At 41.0% G+C, this 6162-nt stretch overlaps 1 protein-coding gene across 1 annotated transcript in view; it reads right to left on the minus strand.

Moving 5' to 3' along the window:
* si:cabz01090165.1 (leucine-rich repeat and fibronectin type III domain-containing protein 1-like protein) overlaps window positions 1–6162 on the minus strand; it is a 428959-nt gene that overhangs the window by 350085 nt on the left and 72712 nt on the right. Inside the window, exon 2 of the mRNA XM_032510641.1 lies at window positions 335–374. The gene's annotated coding sequence lies outside the window, so the exon portion shown is untranslated. The remainder of the gene's footprint in view (window positions 1–334; window positions 375–6162) is intronic.

Here is a 6162-nt window from a genome sequence, read left to right on the forward strand (position 1 = left end):
CAGACAGGCAGACAGACAGACAGACAGACAGACACTCGTATGACCCCATAATGCATCAGTTGCTTCAGTAATTGATACTTCCACACTTCCCCCTTCTAAATATACAGATATTCATTTACCCAACGTTAAAGCCATTAAATCCATCCTCTCCATAAACCTTTTTTCTTTTTTTAGATGACCCAGACTTCCAGCCTCTTACGTGCACACAAAAGCTCTGATCAAATCCTGCTTGTGTTTCATCACAGTTCAGACGGAGTTCAGTCTCTGACAAGTTCAGCTCTTGTGTGAGTGTTTGGATTTGACATTAAAGCAAAAAAGTTTGAAGTTAACTTACCTTTTTGTCATCTGGTTTCCAGCTCAATCCTTCCCGATATCTGAAACAAAAAACAAACAAAAATATTGTTAATTCATTTCCACAATTTTTCACATAAGTAATAACTGCAATGTGTGACAGCTGACTTCAGGAAGCAACAACATCACAGAGAGCGTTCATTTCGGATGTTAACGTGTTGAGAAAGCAGCGGAAACAGTGGAGGGGAATGGATAGGAGTGGGCTCTCGTACCGTAGACATGCAGTGTCAGATCCAACAACAGTGGGGCTCATTTATGTGTCTAACCCTGCTCAATGTTACTACCCTCTGGACACCTGTGTGGCCAAAATGTAAAAACACAAACAAAACTGCTATTAGATTATCATGAATCTATATTTTTTTCTGCTTTTGTCCTTCCAATAATTCTCTTTAAAAACTTCAAACTTGCTCAAAACCACCAAACATTCAGTTCATGTACAGGATTTAAACCCTCACCTCCAAAGCCCCACCCCCCTCCTTGTATTATATGGAAAATATTTCTTTTCTTTTTTGTAAGAAATAGTAAATAATTCAAATAATTAAACTGGAATTAAAGAGTTAAAATACTGAACATGATCTCCTGTTTGGTAGATTTGAGCGTGTTTGACGTTCTCTAAGTGATTCATGATACAAAATAATAAAATATTTAATAGCAGTTATTATTGTATGTGTAAATATTTGGCACGGAGGCGTCCAGAGGGTGCAAAATGCATCAATAGAGTACACTAGACATTAGAGTAAAAGACATAGGATTTCAAAAATGTTACTAAAACTGTTACTATGTTACTAAAACACAGCCAAAATGATCACCAATAAACTTAAAAAAGTTGCAAAAAATGTACAAAAATGCTCAAAGGGGGGCAAAGGAGCTCTGTGGCACAGCAGGAGAAGATCTATCAGGCTTAAGAATGAAAGAATTAAAAGTACTGGTAAATCCCACAAATTTGATTTTAAAAATGCAGCTTAAAACATATTAGACTGCGCGCCTTTATGCAATCTCTCAAAGCCCTTTCTATTCCAGCAGTTCCAGAGAGGAGGAGCAGGAGGAGATGACATGCTGAGGAAAACCATGAGTCACACGCAATGTTGCGGGAATAAAGTTAAACCCACTGAGTCATCAAGACACCAACTCTCGTTTCATCATTCAGCATTTGTTGCCAAAATGCATCTCTGTGCGATGAAGAAGCCGTTGAAACGGGAGCGACTTCAGAGAGCAAATGGATTCATTTTAAAGACGCAGAGGCAGCTGACAAATGGATGTCATCACGGAGGAAAAAGGGAATGAGAGGCAGGATGAATTACAGGGACGAGTCGTGTTCCAGCTACGCATCTCTGTTATCTGATAGATGACTTCTAAACAAGATGAACAGGTGGAGGGAGGGAGGGGGGGTGAGATATGGAGCGTGATTCTGGGAGACGGACGGTAAAGATGCTGGGAGAGCAATTCCAAAAAGGAGCAAAATATAGTTGGATCAATCAGAGAGAGAATATCTTCTTTCTCCATTTTGTTCCGTCTTGAGCCGTACACTCCTACTTCCCCCTCATTAATCTTTTCTTCATTTACCCCCCCCCCCCCTCACCTTCTCTTTACCTTGCCTCCTTTACATCTTTTCCTTCCATGAGTCATGGCGGTGGGAATCTCATCAGACAGCGTGGATACCAAAAGCCTCGAGGCTCTCGATGAAATTTGACTTCTTGAGTTTCAAAAGCTGGACGGCTACTTTGATCTCCAGATAGCATCGCTAACATTACACTGGCCACTCAACGTGTGTGTGTGTGTGTGTGTGTGTGTGTGTGTTGTGTGCATGCATGTGTGTTATGTGAGTGTGTGTGTGTGTGTGAGTGAGTGTTGCGTGCATGCATGTGTGTTAGTGTTTTGTGCATGTATGTGTGTGTGTTGTGTGCACCTTTGTGATGTGTGAATGTGTGTTAGTGTTGTGTGTATCCATGTGTGTTGTGTGTGTAGTGTGCATTTATGTGTGTTGTGTGAGTGTGTTCGTGCTGTTTTGTGTGCATGCTGTGTGCATATATGCGTGTTGTGTGCGTGTATGTGTTGTAAATTCCGCGTAGGGAGTTTGGTCGGGGGGGGGGTCGACTGGGTCAAACACGGGCCTTTCACCCAGGAGAGCGGGGTTCGTGTCCCACGTATTTCCTAAAGTCGTTTCTTCTTAAACCGTCCCGTTATTGCCGCATGTCACAGAACCGTAAACCCACACACAACCTTTTCCTTAACACAACAGCGTCAAAAAGGACCGACCAGGCGTGTGTTATTGGCGCTAAAGGAGACTTTTAGCGTCATATAACACGCCAAAGGCACCTGACCAAGCGTCCATATTTTACGATACGGGAGTGGGAATGTGTTGCTTATGTGTGTGTGTGTGTGTGTGTGTGTGTGTGTGTGTGTGTGTGTGTGTGTGTGTGTGTGTCTAAGCAATTGTTTCAGAAAAAGAGAAAATCCTCCATAAGTGGAAAGAGTGGAGAACCACTATGTTTTCAGAGGGAGCATATGTTGGGATTTGGATCTAAAAAGACATGCAAACATTAGGTAAAGGTAAGTATTTGTAGAGGAGGTGTAGCCTAATAAAAGTAGGATTCATTTGTAGCCAAGGGATGGAGCGTGGGATGAAATCCCTTCAGGTTTCTGGGAGACAGTGAAGTAAAAGGTACAGAATTTCTTTCCATCTCACTTCTCCTTCCATAAATCATGGTGTTGGGAATCTCATCAGACAGTGTGGATTATCAAAAGCCTCCCCGGGCTCTCTGCCTCTCAATGAAATTTGACTTGAGTTTTAAAAGCTAGCCGACTACTTTGATCTCCAGATAGCGTCGCTCACATTATAGCAGTGTTTTGTATTTTGTTGTGTGTATGCATTTGTTTGTGTTGTGTCTGTATGTTTAATGTGTGTGTATGTATGTGTTCATGTGTGGGTGGGTGTTATGTATGTCTGTTGTGTGTGTGTGTGTGTTGTTTGCATGTATGTGTGTTGGGTGCGTGTATGTATGTTTGATGTGTGTTGTGTATGTATGTGCGTGTGTTGTGGGTGTATGCCTGTTGTGTGTGTGTGTGTGTGTGTATGTTGGTTGTTTGCATGGCTATTTTAATTCCAAAGGCCAAGGGAACTTTATCAGGATGCATAGTATCCTGATCCATGAAATAACTGCCTTTACTTTAACATTTACATATTTACATTATTCATTCACAAAGAAAATTGGTGTCCTTAAAAGGTTGGATTTTCCCCCCAAAAAATGTAATTAAGGCATCAGATCAATTTGAATTCCTCTTTTTAATCAACTTTAGCCTGGCCACTGGATCTGTGTTGTATGTGTGTATGTATGTGTGCTTGTATATATGCGTGTGTAGGGTGCATGTGTGTGAATGTATGTGTGTTGTGTGCATGTATGTGTGTTGTATGCTTGTATGTTTGCGTGTGTTTGGTGTGTGTGTGTGTGTGTGTGTGTGTGTGTGTGTGTGTGTGTGTGTGTGTGTGTGTGTGTGTGTGTGTGTGCCTAAGCAATGTTTCAGGAAAAGAGTAAATCATGGCCAAAAAAATAAAAATAAACAACAACATGCAAATGCTAAAGTTATTGTCCGTTCGTTGTAGATGAGGTGTAGTCTAATAAAAGTAGGATTCATTGGTAGCCGAGGGCTGGGGCCTGGGATGCAATCCTTCAGATAGACAGGGAAATAAAAAGGTACAGATGGTCTTTCCGTCTCACTCTCAGCAGTAAAGCACCATTCTTCAGTGTCTGGTGGCTGCAGTCGTCTCTGCTTGCTGCAGAAAGTCAACAACAGGATGTTGCATTGCCATAACCTTTGATAAGCGGTCCTGTGTTTCACTTTGAGCTCAATTAATTATGAAGGTAAACATAAGCAGCGGTTAATATGCTAACGACCATCCTCAGTGGGTTTTCAAGCAATAACAAAATACACCGTTACAGCAGCCCAGACCAGCTTTGGGATTCAATTTAGTTCAATTATAAGCCTGCCGAGAAAGGTTACATATCATAGCGCATGCACAACAGCTATGTCTGGAACTAACAATGCTCGGGACTACATCTACATTACTCTATCCATCTAAACAAATGTACACATAATGGACAAAAGCAACCCAGAGACAATTACACACAAACATAATGACTCCACAACAAAAAGTCTACTTAAAGTTTCAGATTTCAAAAAAGAAAAAAAAGAATCTAAATACATTTCAGGGAAATTTAGTTGCAAGAGCGAGCCAATTGTAGCGTATAAAGTAACAAAGTAATATAGCTACGGTAAGAAATAAAACGTTAAGTTAAGTGGGATTAGGTTAAAAAGACTTTCTAAAACAAATGGATTGTACAAATCTATTCTAGTGCAGGGTGAACAGGAATAAAGTACAGTGGCAACATGAATATATTATGAATATAAATAAGTACAGTGTGAATATAAGGAGCCGCAGTGAATAGATAAGAGATTGTGCACTTGTAAATGATAAATTATTGCACCAGTGCATAAGTAATTATTGTACATATTTGTCGAGGTAATATTGAGATGTGATGTGGAAATATGTTGTTAAATATATACAGTATGATATATATATATATATATATATATATATATATATATATATATATATATATGGGGGCATTGCTTTGAAAATCGGCCTTGCTGAGTAGAAAATGTAGAAGAGCAGGCCTTGAGTGGTGAGAGGGTGGTGCATCACCGGGGTCATCAGGTGGGCACCCTCCTCCTTTGAAGTTTTGTTGGAAACCCCACAACATCTCCAGGGGGCGTTAACACTGACACCTGGCGTCTCATGTACACCCCCCTCAGTTGCACACCCTCCTATCTTTTTTTTTCCACTTCTACAGGGAAAGTCCTGGTCTTCCAACTGCTCCGAGCAGCTTCAGTGGCCAGTTCAGGAGTACTGGGTCTTTTTTCTCTCATTAGCTTCTCTAAGACTTTTCTCCCATGGCACTACCAATTCCACAACAACTTATACACTTGTAATTTGGATTAAAACAAATGATGAATATAATAGGCTACACAGTTGAACAAACGACACTAGTCATTCTTAGGATGTCAAGTGTGTGTGGGGGGGGGGGTGGGGGTAGGGTGTCTATATTGACCAACAATTGTTTATGGGGTGCCTCGGTGTCCGCCAGAAGTACTGCCGGATGTCTCATTTTTTACCAGATGTAAGTTACCTTCCCATTTCTTTGTGTTGTAATTCTAAACTCCGGTCAATTTCTGAGGACTTTGGTTAACTGCTCCTCAGATCTCTGCAGGGTAAATCCAGACCGCTCACTAGACTGTCTGATCTGTCCAATCTGAGTTTTCTGTTGCTAAAACGTACACGTCCACCAAAACAAGATCCTTCCCGAGGCTATTTTGCCCTCCACAGCCGATCCCAGCCAAGCTTGTGCACCATGAAGCCGTAGTGGTTGTCTAATGTAATCCTCTGCAGACCCTCCCTTATTCTATTACGAGTTTGTTAATGCTGAGGGCCTTTTAAAGATGACGGCAGAAAACAAGCTCCAAAAAGTTTAAGCAGTAAAGTAATGATGGTAAGTAAAGAAGGAGAGCTAGAGGGAGGTATGGATTCAAGGGAAGGCTAATAGTCTATTGTTGTGTGGTTTTCCCTTTTAAAAAGTTGCTATATGGGCTAATGGCAGGCGGTGGGGAAAGTTTTTATGCTGATGATAGTGTTTAGTTTCAAGTATAAGTAAAGAAGTAAACAAGAGAAGTGCTGAGGCATGAATGTATTAGTGTATGTATTTGGGCCAACAGACAGGCAGGCTGGACAAAGTAACACACAGTGTGTGTATATAT

This window comes from Etheostoma spectabile, unplaced genomic scaffold (genome assembly GCF_008692095.1).
Source record: "Etheostoma spectabile isolate EspeVRDwgs_2016 unplaced genomic scaffold, UIUC_Espe_1.0 scaffold172, whole genome shotgun sequence".
NCBI classification, from domain to species: Eukaryota; Metazoa; Chordata; class Actinopteri; order Perciformes; family Percidae; genus Etheostoma; species Etheostoma spectabile.